The sequence below is a fragment of the Hemicordylus capensis genome, chromosome 4 (genome assembly GCF_027244095.1).
Source record: "Hemicordylus capensis ecotype Gifberg chromosome 4, rHemCap1.1.pri, whole genome shotgun sequence".
NCBI classification, from domain to species: Eukaryota; Metazoa; Chordata; class Lepidosauria; order Squamata; family Cordylidae; genus Hemicordylus; species Hemicordylus capensis.
The window spans coordinates 176,172,765-176,191,206 of NC_069660.1; positions in this window are offsets into that span (position 1 = coordinate 176,172,765).

Consider the following 18,442-nt stretch of genomic DNA (forward strand, 5'->3'; position numbering starts at 1 on the left):
AGTCTAGTTCAAATGAAAGATGTGGTGTTTACTGACTGTGGAAGTGCTTAACTTTTGTAATGTTCTACACACAGGTTCAGTCCTGGCAGTTGCTAGGCCTCCCTTTGAGTCTTGCTGAATGAACTTGGTGGGTAGAAGCAGAGGTGACTAGCCAAAGCTCTGGCCTTTGTTGACATGAAAAGTTTCTCATCCATTTATGCAGCCCAGTAGAATATTTATCACCTCCACAGACATTCCAAGGACACTTGGAATCTCATCTTCAGCTGCAAAGGTTAAATCTGCCCAAGTAAATTATAGCATTTTCTTATTTCATGCCTTATTCTCCTCCTCTCCCCATCCTGACTTTTTTTTTTTTTTTAAAGGTTACAATTCTGTAGAATTATACTGGGCACAATCCACTGGGAAGTTCTATTTCAAACCTCCCATTTATTTTGATGGGGCTTACGCAAGAGAACTTCCTGATCGGTTGTGCTCTTTGTTTGCTATTCTTGCCTGAGGATAAAAGAATGGTAGGTATTTCATTGGGCTGTTAATTTTCTTTCTAGTATGTTTGTTACAATGACTTATTTTGTGCTGTTGTATGAGTTATTCAATTGTATATGCTGATTTTTAAATATGTTACTCGGAAAACACTTTTTTTAATAGCCTGTGCATCTTTTGATTATGAGTGAGTGCTGTGTGATACATGCAGGAGTGTTTATATTTATACAAAATATATAAGCAGGAAGAATTGTCATAAATCACAAGCTGGTATTATCCTAGGGGTTCATGACAGCTATATCTTTTTTATACAGAAAACCAGAATACATTAAATAATGTAGGCACTGGGGAAAGGTTTCAAAAACTGGATTATTGTTGCATTTGTTCTATTCATTTGGTATATAGCATTTAAAATCTGACTCCGTATAAATTAATCTTTTTAAAAAGAAGGAGCAAAATTATAGGGAAGACTGTTCTATCTGTATGCATTTATTAGCTGTTTTGTATGTTGTTTCCTAAAGAATACAGTCAAAACAATTGACTTCAAACACATTATTCTTCCGTACCTCATTTGATGGGGATTTTGGAAAATGCCCTGTGTAGCACCAGAAGCTGAGATGTTGCCCCTCTAAGCCCAAACTGGATGGCAAGAACACATTTCTGCTCTTAACTAGCACCTAACAATATCGATTACAGAAGAGGTTTACTTAGGTTGCAGTAGTCAATAGTCCTGCCTTAGATTCTACGAAACCATTTAATTAGCTACATTTACCTTTTAAAGGAAAATTCATTGCATGCCATTTAGATGGTGGTGTGCTGCAATTTTTTTCCTTGAGGTGACTAGTGCTTTTAACCACTGGCTAAAGTGCATCCAGTGTTAATTAGCATATTTATGATTAAGTAGATTTAGCATGCAGTAATCATTCTCTAATTCAGTAAGAACTATCTCTGGTGAATAGTGGACATTAATGACAGTTGCAAGAGCTTAGATATTACATAATCACTAATTACATTCTGCACAATTAGTGGCGACTCCTCCATGTGCATCGCTAATGGCTGATTCGTGTCATCAGACTGTTCAGGCTGTAAAGAAATATAAACAGTCTGCATAATGTTCTGATTGTATTAGCATAGAGAAGGACATTATTAATGAAGTTTGGGGACCATGAAGAGGTTTTTGTGTACGTGATGGACAAAAGTAAAAAGGCTCTCCCATTCAAAACCTTGTACAGATTTTGCCCTGAAATATGTGTTGTTCAGTACAAGCCTCAAAGACCCACTGATGTATAGACTTGTGGGTTTTTTTTCCTGATGCAAATATCAAATGCATTTCGCTTCCATTTACAATATGGATGTGGCAAAAACAAAACAGAGATCTGACAACTTAAACAGTATAAAATTATCAGGGGCTGGGGGTGGGAATTCAAAGCCCAGTGGCTGAAAACTTCTTTGAAGGAAAATAAATAGCAGAGCAAACTGTTCCAATAGCTACAGCATTTAATGACTGGTAGTCCATGAAAGATAAACAAAAAGATTTTGAAATCTGAAAGGGGAACTATTAAATATGAAATCTTTATTATTTGATGTTTAAAGGCATGTATTAACATTGCTGCTGCTGCAATGCTGCTGCTATTGTGTTTTTAGTGTGCTGTGTGCACCACAGTTTTTAAAAAAATATAAGTTGCTGCCTTTAAATAAATATAGGAAGATCACATTCCCCACACTGAAATACTGAATGTTGCTATCGGTCCATTCACCCAGAATGAAAGCAAGAGATGTGTAGCAGACCTCCTAAAGTCAATAGGCTTACTGTATAGAATGAATATGCTTCTGGCAACTGCACTACAATCATAACAGAAACTCTAATACCATCATCACAGAAACCTGCAGGACTTGGGAGGCAGACGCAAACATACTCCAGAGGTAGCAAGCTCTTATTCAAGTGAAAAATTCCTACTGTATGCTTTTGAGAAATGTTGTTTTATGCCACACAGGTGTTAAAATGTCCTCAAAAATTCTTGTTGAGGCGAGTAAAGGTTGTAGAATGACATCTTCTATATTACAGTACTTATGTTTATGTTGCATGTAGAGGTCACTGGATTTTGGATCCTATATGCATATATTCTGAAAAATCAACTCTTTTTGGAGTTCCCAAATGTTTTTTTTATTAAAATACATTTAACAAAATTTTCAGGAGGGGGATGTAGCGTTTCTATCATCATTTCTCATTTAAATCTTATTTATATGTTTAGCAGTGCTCATCAAACAAAATGAAAGGGGGGGTGTTTGCTGTTGATATTTATTGTTCATGTTTCCTGCTAAATATAAAAGTAAATTTAATTCCCTTCTCCTACAGAAATCAGTGGCAAACTCTCACTTTAATAGATTGGGTTTGTAGTCCTTGTCAGTTATTTCCCCCAAGTGACTATCACTGCTTCCCCTTAATGAATCACTGTCATTATGAATGGATCCATATCCATTTGTTTCACTTCTTTTGCATGATATTCAATTACATAACAAACATCTTCAGAAACTGGATAAATTTGTTTTCCATTCAACAGGGGAGAACACTGTTTTAATTCAGTGATTCATACATTTGAAAGATATAGATTCATGATAAGTAAAGAAGGCTATCTCAGTGAAATCATTACAGGTTTTCATTTCAGAGAAAATATTGGGAGCACAGTACTGGGAGCGGGGTGCTGATTACAACTAAGACCAACTTTTATTTTTTCTTCTTCAGAATTTAGATAGTTTTTGTTTATCAACATGTAGGTTAACAAAAATTGTTTTGTGAAACTAGAAGCCAGTGTATATTTAAAAAGCTATAGTAGAATAAGTCCACTTTAGCAAAATGCTGACAGCTTATTAGAGCATCCTTTGAGCAATTGGAATCCACTGTAATGAGATATGTGGCTTTCATTGAGATACTTCCAATTCCTGTCAATTTGCACTTTCCAACAGTAATTTGTGTATGTCTGGATAGTTGTACATACAACACACTGTCTCGCACCTGACCTTAGTTCTGTCTCAGAAAATACATGGATGACCTACATGTTGTTACAGAAAATTCCCAGTCAAATACTTGCTCTTGAAAGATCTATCTAGCAGGATGACAACAAAAGTTGACATGACTTATGCAGTACTTCTGAACATAGTGCTTGCATCTTGCATGCTGACAGAACCAGGGGTCTATAGTCATTCCACTAACAAGCAGATAACAAAGAAGGATAAATCTTGAATGGGGAACAATGTGGTTTACCATGGGGTAGAATTTGTGCAGCTAGAAAATGCACCAAATGTAGTGGTTGGGGTTGCTGTGATCCAATTCCTCATGGATTCAAGGTCTCCAGATGAACAAATGGAGCTCCCTCCACCATCCAGACTTCCCCACTTTCAGCAGGGCTGCCCTTCCATGAAAGTGAATGAACTAGTCCACATAAACAGTACCACTGCATTATACAACACACACACTGATGTTCTAAAACTAAATACAAAGGCCGCATACCGGCACTGAGTTAAGCACACTTTAGCCATTGTTTTCAATTGACTTACTCTATGCTGGATCATGGCCAAAATATTTAAAATTCTGAGATGTCCAGAACATAAAAGAACGTGACAATGGAGCAAATGACAATGCAAACCACTGCACTTCTCCAGTCTTATTAACAATTAAATTCCTACTTAACTTTATTAAACCTTCAGAATACCGGACAATACATTTGAATGTGCTCCAGCTTCCACTGAAATCACCGTTTTGTTCACTAGCCCCACTGTGCTGGGTGTGCAGTCTCTTAAATGATGCGCCTCTTGGCCAGGCAACTATAGGCCTAATTTACCATGTAATCACTTTAATTTCATGCCAGTTAGATTCTATAGAAGTCCATGGTGTCACCCTGTTGTAAAACAAGAATCGCACAATGTCAATACTGGATTCACGTGTCAGCTGTGTTATCAGGAGCTGGCTTTTAACAGGGTCTGATCATACAATTTCCTCTGTGAAGAGAAGCCTCACACTACTCTGGAGGCTGCCAAAAACAGCTAATTGGCAATTATTCAAGTAGATAAATGCTTTCATACTAGTAAGTTCTTACAGAAGAAAAAGTATCCACTCATGAATAATAGTTACCTTGGAAGGAGAATTTCCAAATCTCTATTATAAATTGGGCTAGGATTACACTCTCTCTTTTTCTGCATAAAGGAGCTAGTCATTAGATTTAGTTTCACATGATCAGATAAGATTTAAAAACAGTTTATGACATTTCCAGTGTGTATTTTGAGACAGCTGACAGATAATATAATCCATTCCCTAGTCAGAGAGCACTAGGTTTCAAGGATCAAGAAACAGTCTTCAGAGATTAGTGTTCTGCTGTAGCCTTTAGGTTCAATGGCCTGATCCTCAGCTCATGCAAGTCCAAGCAGCTCCATTGTAGATATGGCCCCAGATATGCATACCTACCCATAAATCAGTGTGTGGAGTGTGTATGGAGCATAGATTGAAAAAGAAGCATTAAGAATTTTAATAAAAACTGTGACCCAACAGAACAAGTGTTTTCTCTCTCTCTCTCTCTCTCTCACTCACTCACTGTGTGTTCCCTTTTTTCTGAGGTACAAAGACTGCATTCTCTGCTGATGAGATGGCTAATAATGTCACTGTTTTCTTTTGCTTCCAAGGCAGGATATTTAGAGGTTTTTCTTCTTCCAAAACAGTGCTCTCTTCTTGGGTGTGGATTAAATGCAGATCTTGGAATTGAAGGGAATTTACATAAGTGCTGTTTGTCAAAGCAGAAGCTATTCCTTACATTATCACCCAAACATTTAAATCTTAATGACGGGCATTGTTGCCTAAAAGATGGCGATTTTCCTGCTGAGAAACTGCATTAGATTCAAGGGACACAGCTCATTTCCATTCACTCAGCAGTCTCTCTAGAAATGACATGCAGTGCTTGAAACTGTTTATTTCCAAATTCAGGCCTCCTCCGCATCAGTCATCAGCTTCAATTACCAGTTTTCCCGGAGCCGAGCCATCAGGCAGCCTGACATCAGGGTCCAACCTAATTCCCACCTTCTCCAAAGTCAAGAGCATAATGTGCAGATGAAAAGGTGGGAAATAGCCTGGACTTCATTAGCATGCAGAGCCTGCTTGTTCATTTGCTTGCTGCGAATGAAAGTTCTGACACTCGGGTGCTTTCCTGCAATATGAGAAAAAGGCCTCTTCAGAGTATATGATGTCCTTACTGGAAAGGAAAGGTCATCAAACAGGCAGACACTGACCTTGCTCCCTGCTCTTCATGACTAGTTTATTGATTCCAGGAACACCTCATTACATGCTGGATCAACATATTATTGCCATGTTCAGTGACTGAATTGTTTACAAGTGTCTTTATCGCTGGCAAAAGCCGTCCACATGATGCACGGCTGCACTCATTTGGATGTGACCTGCCAATTATGTGTTATCCGATATGTTGCTGGGTGTCTTGATCCTTGACCGGGTCTGCTGCCCTGCATCAGCGCAGTCCCATTTACTACTTCTTTCTAACCGCTCTTTGGGAAAGTATCCATTAGCCTGTCAGTGTGTAAATTTGTTTTCTTACCTCCGCTACAGGAAATCGGGAGCGTTATTGTGCCGTCATTTGCTATGCATGAGGTTCATAATCAGTTGGGGGAAGGAATTTTTTTTTTTTATGGTGTCTCATGATAACCTACACAATTTGCAGTCAGTATGCATGGCGAGAGAGTAATGGGACTTGTTACAGAGCCACACATATCGGCCCTACGAGAGAGACCTGTCATATTTTATTCAGGCACAGCTCCTGAAAAGCCGTGCAAGGCCAATGATTTACTGGCAGGGAAGAAATCAGAGAAACAACCAACCCCCACCCCCACCATCTCCCCAAGCTGCTGGTTGCTTACTTCTAAAGGTTTGATAATTTACCACACAGGGAATGGATTTCCCCCTTCTGCCTTTGTGGGCTCCCCCACTCCTTGAAGATTGCACTATCTACTAAATGCATGTTTAATTTTACTTGGACTGGAAGCCAGTAGTGGTGTTGGTGGTTCTGGTGGTGGTAGAGTTTTATAACATTATCCCTGTACTTGTGTTACTCCCTAGTAACATAAGCAGAAGACAGGTTCCAGCCCACTGAGAGCTTACACTCTAAACAACACCTTCCATGATAACATCATGCAATAGGACACAATACCATCCCCATATTGCAAAGGTAATATTCAATGCTCTAGGCCACATAGGAGGAGCTTGTGCTGTGGCTCCACCTTTCTGCAAGCAGGACTGTGTGCATTGCTGATTGGCTGACTCATGAAGCCACATCCCCCATCTTCTCAGAGCAGTTTTAAAAATGTAACAGCAAAAAGTATAATCAGATTTTTTCCCCAGACAAATGTTGGGGCATGAATACGTATTGCAGCTGGAAACAAACAAATCCGACAGCACACTTGAAGCATGGGGGTGGGGGCAAAGCAGGGGCATAACTATAATAGGGCAAGGGGAGACAGTTGTCTGGGGCCCACTGCCTTGGGGAGCCCCCCCCCCGAGACAAGTCACATGACTGACTCCCCCAGCCACGCACCCGCCCAGGCTTCCTTCAGTTGTATTCATTCTCTGAAATTGATGTGAATGTTAAGACCTGCAGCTACCAGAACAGCATGTCTTTCTCTAGTACCATTAAATGACTTGCATCACCCACAATTAACAAAATCTTTTTAAAAATAATTTAGGCTGATGTTCTATTGTGGCACATAGGTCATACACACACACACACACACACACACACACAAGCTTTTTGTTACCACTATTCAGCCTCATTTAAGATTTCTTTACTTCATGAGCTAAGCTTCAGTGAGGGGGGGGGGCATTTTAAAATCTTGTCTCTGGGCCCACTCCAACCTTGCTACACCCCTGGGGCAAAGAGGACAACATTTGAATGAACCAGAGGCTGTACATGTGTCCCTTGAGGGGTTAAGCCTTATTTTTTTTCCTGAGCAACTCATACCTTTGAGAGTTTTACCTCTAAAAGCTGGTGGTTAATTAGTGGTTAAGTATGCATTTTGTGAATTGGAAAGTCCTCCGCTTCTGTCATGAATTTGGTATGGACTTAGGCAAGCCATTCTCTCTCAGCTTCAACCCTTGTTTTCAGGGCCGGACTGGGGGCACTAAGAGGGTGGTGGGATGTATGTGGGAGGGCACCAGGTTTTGAGCAGAATGAGTGATTAAGGGTGGGAGTCGGAGCGCAGGGGCACCCCGTGGGTGGGGCACACCGGAAATATGCCCTTTTGCTCTGTGGGCCAGTCTGAGTCTGCTTGTGTTGCAAAATGAAGATAACTGTGTTGAGCTACTCTACAGGTGTTCTAGGAATTACAGAAATTATACTCATGGAATATTATTATTATTATTATTATTATTATTATTAATTCGATTTCTATACCGCCCTTCCAAAAATGGCTCAAAGCGGTTTACAAAGAGAGATAACAAACAAATAAGATGGAACCCTGTCCCCAAAGGGCTCACATTCTAAAAAGAAACCTAAGATAGATACCAGCAACAGTCACTGGAAGTACTGTGCTGGGGGTGGATAGGGCCAGTTACTCTCCCCCTGCTAAATAAAGAGGTAAAAGGTGCCTCTTTGCCCAGTTAGCAGGGGGTGCCTCTTTGCCCAGTTATAGGCTGATCATGCAGAATGTGCTCTTTAATTGCAATGCATCGCTATCTTACTGTGTACACATTTGGGCAGGCCACAATGAACAATCAGCTCCCCATGTACATGGTGCAATGAACAGCCATGAGTTTGGTCTTTGCGTTTGACTGCATACTTCCATGTTCAGGAAGCATGTGTGAAGTAGCCAACAGGAAATACTCCAAGTCAGCTGCTGATACAGCCAACAGCATCTTTGATAAGGTAAATTAGGATGGTTTTGGACATGCACGTTTGCATTCATTTTTTAGTATGTTACTTAAATCAATTGGGAATCTGCATTTTGTTTCCTTTTTTTAAAAGTGTGGTGCTGAGCACACATAATGGGAAACTGCACCTTCAGCTGTGATTAGTGCATAAATGACCTTGCCCTCAGGGGCGTATCTAGGGTAGGGCAGGCAGGGCACGTGCCCCGGGCGCCACTTGAAGGGGGGCGCCATTTTGTAAAATGTAAAAAAAAATTAAAAATGGCTTCTGAAAACAAAATGGCCACCGTCATGCCAGGCCCTAGGTCATGCCAGGCATCGCAGAGGCCATTTGAGCATGTGCGGTGGCCATTTTGTTTTCAGTGGCCATTTTTTTTAAAAAAATTATTTTTAAAAATGGCCACTGCACATGCTCAAATGGTACCTGCAAGGCCCTAGAGGCCAGTGGTGGGAGGGGGAACCTTTGCAACCGCCCCCCACAGCCTTTAGGAAGCCCTCCAAAGGGGCTACAGGTAAAAAAAATTTAAAAAATTAATATAATATAAGACACTGTACACATATTCAGATTGGCACTATGTACAGAGAATCAGGGTTTGTGAATACTGAGCTGATGCTTATGACCTAGGATTGTATTCATTTGCTCTTACTTTGCTTCTTGTGATAAGTGAGTTAAATGTGATGTCTTAATACTATGGCTATTAATGGTGAGTTTGTCTTTGAATCAGTGTGAAAGCCTTAATATTAAGGCCCAGTGGGAGTTTCTTGCTTTCTTTCTCTCATTTTAACTGTCTTTCTGAAAGACTAGAATATATTCCAAGCAGTGACACAGTTTACTCTGCATATCCTTTAATTATTTTCAGAGTATCTGGGAAAAGGTCAAATTCTCCATTTATTTTTAAAACTTATGTCATGGTGATGCTACAATGCATAGCAGAGAATTCGACAGGCACTTCTGTTTAGTTTTCCAAGTACACCTCCACATAGTATTTGGGTATTTCATGAGCCCCAGCATACTGAAATTTGTAGTTTTCCAGCATTTTTTGGTCTGGCTAAGTCCACTGCTAAATAGTTTTTGAAATATTAAAAGATTAACAAGCCTGACTTGTATTTTTCAGATGATATTATGGTAAAGTTATCTGAAAGATGGGTGTCAGATGCTTGGACAGGAGGGCGCAATTTCAGTGCTTGCCCTTGGTGCTGTTTCCCCTAGATACGCCTCTGCTTGCCCTCACTCATGCTTGCTGTTAGTTGCAGTCGTTCTATGTATATAAAAGCTAGCTGTCTTTCCAGAGTTTTGTCACATTCTAGTATCACTTTCGCTTTATTTAGACATTGTGTTATGGGGACATGCAGGTGTGTGTACACATGTGTATGTTTTTGTGTGAATGTACATGCATTCATTTTAAAAGTGAACTTGGGCACAGGTCTCCTAAAGTGTATGGCATAGATGGGCAGTGTACTATTGTACATATTTTGAACATAATGGCCACATTCACATGGAACCATAGGTCCAATGGACCCACAGTTCCACTCCCCGCTCTGCCCGCGCTCCCATCTGAATTCGGACATAACGGAGAGCTCCTTCTCTGCAGTCAGTGAGACTGCAGAGAGGGAGGGGGAACTTGCTACCTGGGCTTCTTTCTTCACTGAAGGACAGCCCCGGCAGCCAATAGCAGCTGGAATGAGGGAGGAGCTTCCTCCCTAAACCTCCAGTTACCGAACATCAAGACTGCGGTGCCACGTTCAGACCTAACGCTTGCACTGCTAACCTGGAAGTACGGGTAGCAAAACTCACTACAAACTGAAGATACAAATCAGTCTGGAGAGGGAGACCATGGAACTGTTTTCAGTGGGAACGGCAGTTGCACACATTCAGACATACACAAATTCTAAGCAGAGGCCCTTGCTACTCCAGTTTCATGTTACATCTGAAGGTGGCCATTGTCTGAATAATTGCATGTGCAATGTACACAGATTGGACATGTGAATAGGGCGATTGAGTAACAGACCCCAAAGCAGATATATGTAGATGAAGGGATGGGGCATGCAAATTCAGGCTGGTGCAATTCTTACTAGATACCTTTAAGATACTTGTGGGACAACGTAAATGAGCTGCATGAAAATGAAATTGAGAGGGACAGAGCAAAGCCTGACCCTCAACACAGGGACAATAGGGACAATAGGGGAAGGTTTAGCCTCACTCCAGTAGTATCCCCAAGTGCTCCTCTTTACTTCCCCCCATATGATTGAATGGTTGCCGTTCACTCATAGTGGAAAAACAAAGCTCAGAGCACACATTGCAATGCCTCAGGAGACACTGTAGTATACAGGCCTTCTTTTCACACAAACTCTACCTACACCTTATGATGTGTGTATTGCTAAGTCCCCTTATGAAAGCAAGTTACAGTGTAGTGTGTACATCTCATGAGCTTGGCTCTCTAACCTGTAGCCATGGAAAAGACAGCACAAACACATTTTTATGAGCATTCCCCCATAGAGGCACAGCTTAGAATGTTTGTTTCCCATGACTTTAAAAAAATAATCCTTGATTAAGAATGTTGCAATGAGCACAGCTTGCAAGCATTAGTTAATAGGTAATATTGCTCCACTTCTGAGAGGGCTGCAAAATCTCTTGGCGCAAAATTTCATTGTAAACCAGTACCTTGCAATTATCAACTTTCATTTTGATTAGTGTTAAATGAGTTCTGCAAAGGGTGACCATATTTTGGTTGTTTTTTTTAAGCAAGGTTTAAATTGATAGATTAATCAATAAAGCTGATTCTTTGATGAGGTACAAATTTTAATCAATGAACTTAAATTTTATATGGTGGAACCGAGGACCAAGGGCACACTTGCTTATTTGTAAGGCTATTTTGCTATTATGTTACTCTTGATAGCCTTTCCCTCCTAAAAATAAGGAGTGATAGTTTGTGTTTTGTTTTTTTCAGATTGTAGGTTTTCTCACATTAGTATCTCAAACTACTGATTTTTGCTATTTGGTAATACGAACATTAATTTAACTTTATGTTCATATTACAAAAAAATTGTGGTTTTGGTAATATGAAAACTTATTTAATTGTTCAGTTGCTTAAATTGCAACTGTTTAAAAAACTAATAATTCTTTACTCAGTGGACAAGTTGTTCAATGGAACAACTCATGTTCAATAATCCACACAGTGATTGAATCAAGCAAAAGGTCTGTAGAGTTATGAATGCCACATGTATCAAGAGTACACAGGAATAAAGACATCCAATTTATTTCCAAGTTATATTTTTTATGTTTTGCTTTTCATGTTCAGCTTTTGTAAACCCTGGGCTGCTTTCTTGCTGTGAGGAAATTTTTCATTGACACTGATGTCGGATCTTTTTCTTATAGGGATAATTGAACATACCGGCATTATTCAGTTCCTTTAGGAATACTAGGGGTCATATTGCTGGCCCAGTGAAAATATGTGTCTAAGACCTGATCCCAGGCCAAAAACATCTTTCAGTGTATAATCTTGCCAGCGGAAAGGTGAAAGCACTTTATCGCTCCCTGGAATCAAGTTCCAGGTCCAAGCTGAAAAAATGCTGTAAAGATTGACTTGCATAGAATTGAAAATTATGATTGATTTGAAGATCGGCAGATTGCTATTCCTTTGAGGCTCTCTGGGGCTATCGTTTTGGACTTTAGTACCGGTAGATTTTGACAAGTTGAAAGGATTGTTGGGTCATCTAGGCTCAATTAAACACTAATTATCTACGTCATATACCTTGTACTCCCAAGCAAAGCTGTTGAGGTCATGACAGCAAGTTTGATCAGGCAATGAAAGTAATTGTTATAAGGTACATAGCCTGGCCATACAAAGAAAGAGTACTGTTCATAACGATGGACTATATAGCTGAAGATTTTTGCACTTAATTTTTCCTGTGTTTTATGAGGGAATCTCAAATGTGAATCAGAGCCACAGTTAGTTTTATGCAGTAGCTGGAATAATAAGTAAAATGGCAGAGTTTGAAATGTTTTTATTCCTGGTTTCAGTAATTAACGTATGATTGTGGACAAGTCAATCTGTGTCTTAATTAGGCCTTTATAAAATTGAGATAATAATGCTTCATAAGACACAGGTGTTTGTTAATGATGTAAAGAAGACTAGAAAAAACTGGCCGCATAGGGTCTGGTGTTTTACTCATTAGTGCATTTGCATGGCACCCATGAACACAACTTGCATTCTCCGGCTAGATAGTGCAAATCACAGGTTATGAGGATGACTGAAGAGTGTTACACACCCTGTGTTGTGCTAAAGATATGGCTCAGCTTGCTTCTGTCTCCTGTTCTGGTAGATTTCATGGAGGAAGTTGATAGGAAAAAATGTCCCCTTTTCAGACTTTTCTGCTCAAGTTACATCATCTCTTCACTAGACTTCATTTACACACACACACACAGAAAGAGAGAGATGCTGCTGTACATATTGTGTTAAAATTACGTAAGATGCTAACGGTCCAAGTGCTGATTTTTAGGTTATTGTATGTACATGCTAGTAAAAAGATGTAATGCATATTTTAATGTATGTGATGTGTAATAAATGTGATGTGCATTTTATGCTGGTCATTGACCATAGTAAATTGAAATTGAAAATTGATATATGGCTATTTTAACTTCTATTGGCACTGTAACCAGCCCCCTCCTGTCACTTGCTTGGTCTCCTCTTTACCCAGGCCTTAGACTAAAAACATGAGTCTTATTTAAACTCAGTTTCACTGCCCCGCCTTGCTCATTACAGTACTTCTTGATCCTTATAGTCTTTAAAATCTTGTTTCTTCCCTCTATATTTGATGGCCTGTTTTCACAACAGCAATTAAATTAGTATATATCTGTTTTATTTATTTAATGGATTTATACTCCACTTTTCCTGACTGGTAACCCCAAGGCAACTATATTTTGAAGAATTTGGTGTTTCTATATGCATTGTCAACATATTTATAATTTAAAAAGCATATTGCTGTGAAACATATCCTTAAACTATAGTGCAGTACAATGCTGAATTAGAGGAATATCTTTTTTTCTATTTGCAAACTTTAAATTCAGTACATTTAAAAATAATAATAATAGATATTCATTCCCCAGAAAGAACCTAATCAAGATCACACTGTCTAGTGTTTTCCACTACATCTGTCAGCCATCACAAAACTTAACGAAATATTCAGCTGTATCCATGGAAACTTAACCCATCTTGGTGTACATTTCCTGAAGACATTGTTCCATTTAGAAAAGTATATGGATGGAATTAAAAGTGTTCATATTTATATGATGGTTGAGGTTTACATTGGGCTGTGTCAAAGTAGGCTGTGACATTATTATTTTTATTTTTTACTTTGCAACAGTTCCAAATTCCTCAGTTATTCCTGTGTTTTGCAATGTGTTTTTTTCAAATTCTTGTGTTTTGCAATGTCACCATGATTTAAAAAGTATTTTCAGTTTGTCTAGTTTTGACAAAAATATGAATACGATGAATATTTATATACCGCTTTTCAACAAAAGCTCCAAAAGGCGTTTACATAGATATAAATAAATACATAAAATGACTGCCTGTCCCCAAAGGGCTCACAATCTGAAAAAGAAACATAAGATAGACACCAGCAACAGCCACTGGACGGATGCTGTGCGGGAAATGGAAAGGGACAGTTGCTGTCCCCCAGCTAAATGGATGAGAATCTGAGAATCACCATTTTTAAAAGGTGTTTCTTTGCTCAGTAAGCAGGGGATAATCCCAATCAACCAACAACAAAAACTCCCTTTGTGGGGAAGATAGGTGTGGCAAGCTCCAAGCTCATTTGGCTTCTGCTGGAGAGAGGCTGTTGTTATTACTAGGGATGCATGGGCGTAATTATGATCAGGCATAGGGAGACAGTTGTCTGGGGGCCCCATTGCCTCAAGCCCCCCCCCGAGACATGTCTCAGGACTCCCCATTGCCCACCCACCCAGCCCCAAGTCCCCTTACTCAGCCAGTCCCCCTTGCCCTGTTCGCCCTCTCTCCTGCTTGCCCTCCTGGCCGGCAATCTAAGCAGCCTGCAAGCTGCTAGAGCTCCTTCTCTCTCTACCTCTCAGCTGATCGGCAGGTGCGTGGGGCTTCCAGAGAGGCCTCCCTGCAGGCTTCCCTGAAGCCTGAACTCGAGTGCCGGCAGGCAGCAAGGAAGGAAGGAAGGAGGCAGGCAGGCAGAGTGACCAGCGCTGGCTGCCCTTACCACCACAGTTCTCTGCAGACCCTCTGCCCAGGCCAGCCAGCCCAGTCTTTGCCAGAATGGAGGTAGAATGTGAATTCCTTTTTGTAGTTATCCCCCACCCCACTATATAGGGATCTGCTTGCTTGCTGTAAGGCTTTGATATGAGGGGAGAGACTGAGAAGTCTCTAAATATTTAATTTAAAACAGACTGGAAAATTTGCTGGCTTTTTTTAACTATCTAAAAAGTCCTATAGGTGGCTTGTTTCATGGCAGAAAATTACAAAAACTTCTGGAACAAACAATATTCATTCATTCATTCATTCATTCATAAATACACTTATGTTCAAGTTGTTTTGCAACCCAGAAGGTCTGAGTGAGAACTGTGAAGCATGTGTTGTGCTTTTATTTTATTTTATTTTTCTTTAGAAATGCCAAGCTGGTTGGGCATGTCCAAAAACCTCACTCACACTATTTACATTGTATGCCATCAGTCAGTATTATTGTGTAATGATATGAAATGTTAAGGAGGCCCTGGGCATGCTGATTTGCCCCCCAGCCCTGCACCCCACTAGGGATGACCCTGCTTCTGAGCACCTGCAGAGAGTGGTTTTTATCTCAGTACAGTGAGAGACCACAACCAGCCCTACTTCTACATTGGGGAGCAGGGAGAATGACTTTTTGGACAGACTAGGGCATAACTCAAGCGTAACTCCTTGAGCCCCAGCATGTCTCATCTATCTTAAAATTTTACCAAGAAGAGGCAAATTCCTCATTCTCCCCCCACCCCTCTTTTTCACCTGAGGAATGGTGCTAATTCTTGCTCTTTTCTCTATTTCTCCCCACCTATCTTCCTTGCTTCAGTGGGACTTACTGGTCTCCTAGAGGGAGCAAAATATGCTGGGAGCAGAAATTAGTTTGGTTTGGTTTACATGCCTGAGCATGTGCAATCCTATATGCACTTACCAGGGTAGGATCTCAGACAGTTGAATGCAATGGAGTTTATTTTTAAGTAGACATGCTCTTCTTGCTAGTAAGTCCTTTAGGTTTCAGTGAAATATACTTCCAGCTAAATGTGGTTCGTTTTGCTGCCTGAGACTGTAATTCTCCACACACTTACCTGGGACTTTTACACTCAGCAGGCTTTCCTGCAAGTTTACTGTGAGGCTTTACTGCAAAACTGAAGTTGTCCCGAAGAACCAATGCAAAACAGTTTTGTTTTGTTTTAACACTGGGTGGATATAAATCAAGCTACACCCTAACGAGCAGTGAAAAACCTGAAATGCGTGTGAACTGCTCCCCAATAACTCGCAGGGACTTCAGGGTAAATCTGGCCAACATGTGAATGCAGCACCTCCATTCCAGAGGAGATGTGTGTTAAAGGGCTTTAAAAGCCCCATGTGAAAAACCTCCTGCAATCAAACTTGACTGAATTTGTTCAGAATTCTGAGAAAACATACATAGGCTCACACTACATGGTTGAAAGTCGCCTTTGCTAATTTGCTGCAAGGGTCCCATTTTAATAATTAGTGTTTCTAGTGTGTTCTAGGCATTAAAAGTGGCACAAATATATAGTACTCAATGTGTATCACTATATATTGTGAAGTGTGCGTGTGTGTATTCAGTGAGATGTATTTCCAGGCAGCATTCTTATTTTGAAATATCAGACTTAAATCCCTGGGGGCTTGAGGTGTGCGGAGGCCTTGGACTTGGGGGGGGGCATTTTAAAATCTCCTCTCTGGACCCAATCCAACCCTGTAGGGATGTATACGGATCTGTTCAGAGGCCCTTTTACGGACCTCTGAACAAGTTTGAAGACTGGCCGGTTCAAACATTCGGTGGGGGTAGGACTTTAAGGGCCGGGGAGAATGCACTTACCCCTCCCCCCGCTTTCCCCCCACTAGCGCTGGTGTTTTGTAAAATCCCTCGGGGCGGCAGCATACCTCCCTGCTGCCCCTTCTTCTTCTTTGGCCGGAAGTGGCTGGAAGTACTGGGTGCACACGCTGGTCTGACTTGCGCAAGCGCACGCCCAGCATACACATGCACGCCTGGTACTTCTGGCCACTTCTGGCCAAAGAAGAAGAAGGGGCGGCAAGGAACTATGCTGCCGCCCCAAGGGATTTTACAAAACTCCAGCACCAGCGGGGGTGGGGGGTGGGGGAGGGGTAATTGCACCTTCCCCCACCCTTAAAGTCCTACCCCCCCACCCCTTCGCACACACACCCAGTTCTATGCACATCCCTAGATATCACCCAGTTCCTTGTCCTTTGTGGACCATACAGGACATGACACAGGAGATCTGTGAACTGAATTTCTCACTTTGGAAATGTATTACATTTATTTCAAAAAACATCTGCAAGGAGCAGCTTCAGATGGTGACTGAACCTGGGGGAGGGAGGTTAACCATTCCTCCCTGTGCCATTTTTCCTGGTTGAAATCACCTCAAGCTGCTATCTTGAGAATCTATGGGGGACACAGAGGTGCCCATATGGGTGTCTGTATGTTTTTCTCCACAGTGCAGCTTTGGGGTGCAATTTCAACTAGGGAAATGTAGGGGGAGGATTATCTGTTTGTGCCAGAGTCTGAAATCTATCCACCCCCAACATTTAAAAAGAGAGAGATCCTAGTTATATATCCTGCATCCAGTTTGATCCTCCCCTTTGACCATAGAAAGTCACACAGCTCCTACTTCCTCAGGTGTTCTTGGTGCTTTTTCTACAGGGCTCTCCAATCATGCCCATTTCCTGCCTTCTTTGTCTTGCTCGTGCATAGGCCTTCCTCACAAGCAGTCCTTTACTCATGAGCAGGCTGAAGAGGCCTCATTCCTGGTCAACAGGATCATTTAAGACTACTAGAGTAAGAGTTTCTTACCTTCCTTCCTGGGCTGACTGACAAGAGGGGACTTGGAGCTTCCCTTATGCTTGTCCCTCCGCAATTTTAACTGAATTTGAACCAGACTGCCTGGACCATGAACCGGTTCATTAGAACCAGTAGTGGTTGGGTTCATGCTGTCGAACTGGGTCAAACCCGTTCAGCCAGGATCGACCCAGTTTGGTTTCCTTGCTTGTAAAGGGGAATCCGGTAAGGACACTGGTGCTCCCACACTCACTGTGGCCAGCCATACCAGATTCCCCTTTACAAGCAAGGCAATTGAACTGGCCAAACCGGGCCGAACTAGTTCGATTTGAACCGTGCCCAGTTTGGTTCAAACTCAGGCCAGCCCCCTCTTTTGGGGGCTGGTCCTATTCAAGCTCAAACCACTCAAACCAGGCTGTTTTGAATTGAACCAGGTTCAATTCGAATCAGTTCTGCACACCCCTACCCTGAAATACACACCCACTTCTGCATATTAGGGCCTAAGAAAGATGGAATTGCCTCTGAACCCCACCCCCACCCTTCCTACACATTTAAAAACTAACTTGCTAGTGTGCTTCTCCCTGCCATGCTGTGTGCATATAAATTATTTTATATAGGGGAGCGTTCAAATATGTGACCTCTCAGATGTGGTCTAAAATGGTACAACTGCAATGACTCCTGGCTAGTGACTCTTCGTCTGACCCTAAGGAGGCATGATGAACACTCGGCCAAAACCTGAAAAAGCTTCAGAGCTGGAGCAGTGTTCCCTCTAAGGTGTATGTGTGTGTGTGTTTGTGTGTAATTTTTGTAATGTCCGCTCAGTTAATTTTAGATCCTGCTCAAGTTGAATCAAGAAGATCCCATTCTTAATGCACATGTGTGCACATTGCCTTGATACCATTGCCCAAACAAAACTCATTCTGCACTTAGATGAAAAAAAGTAGGAGGAACCCTGAGCCCCACAAAATACCACCCTCAGAGAAGAGACAT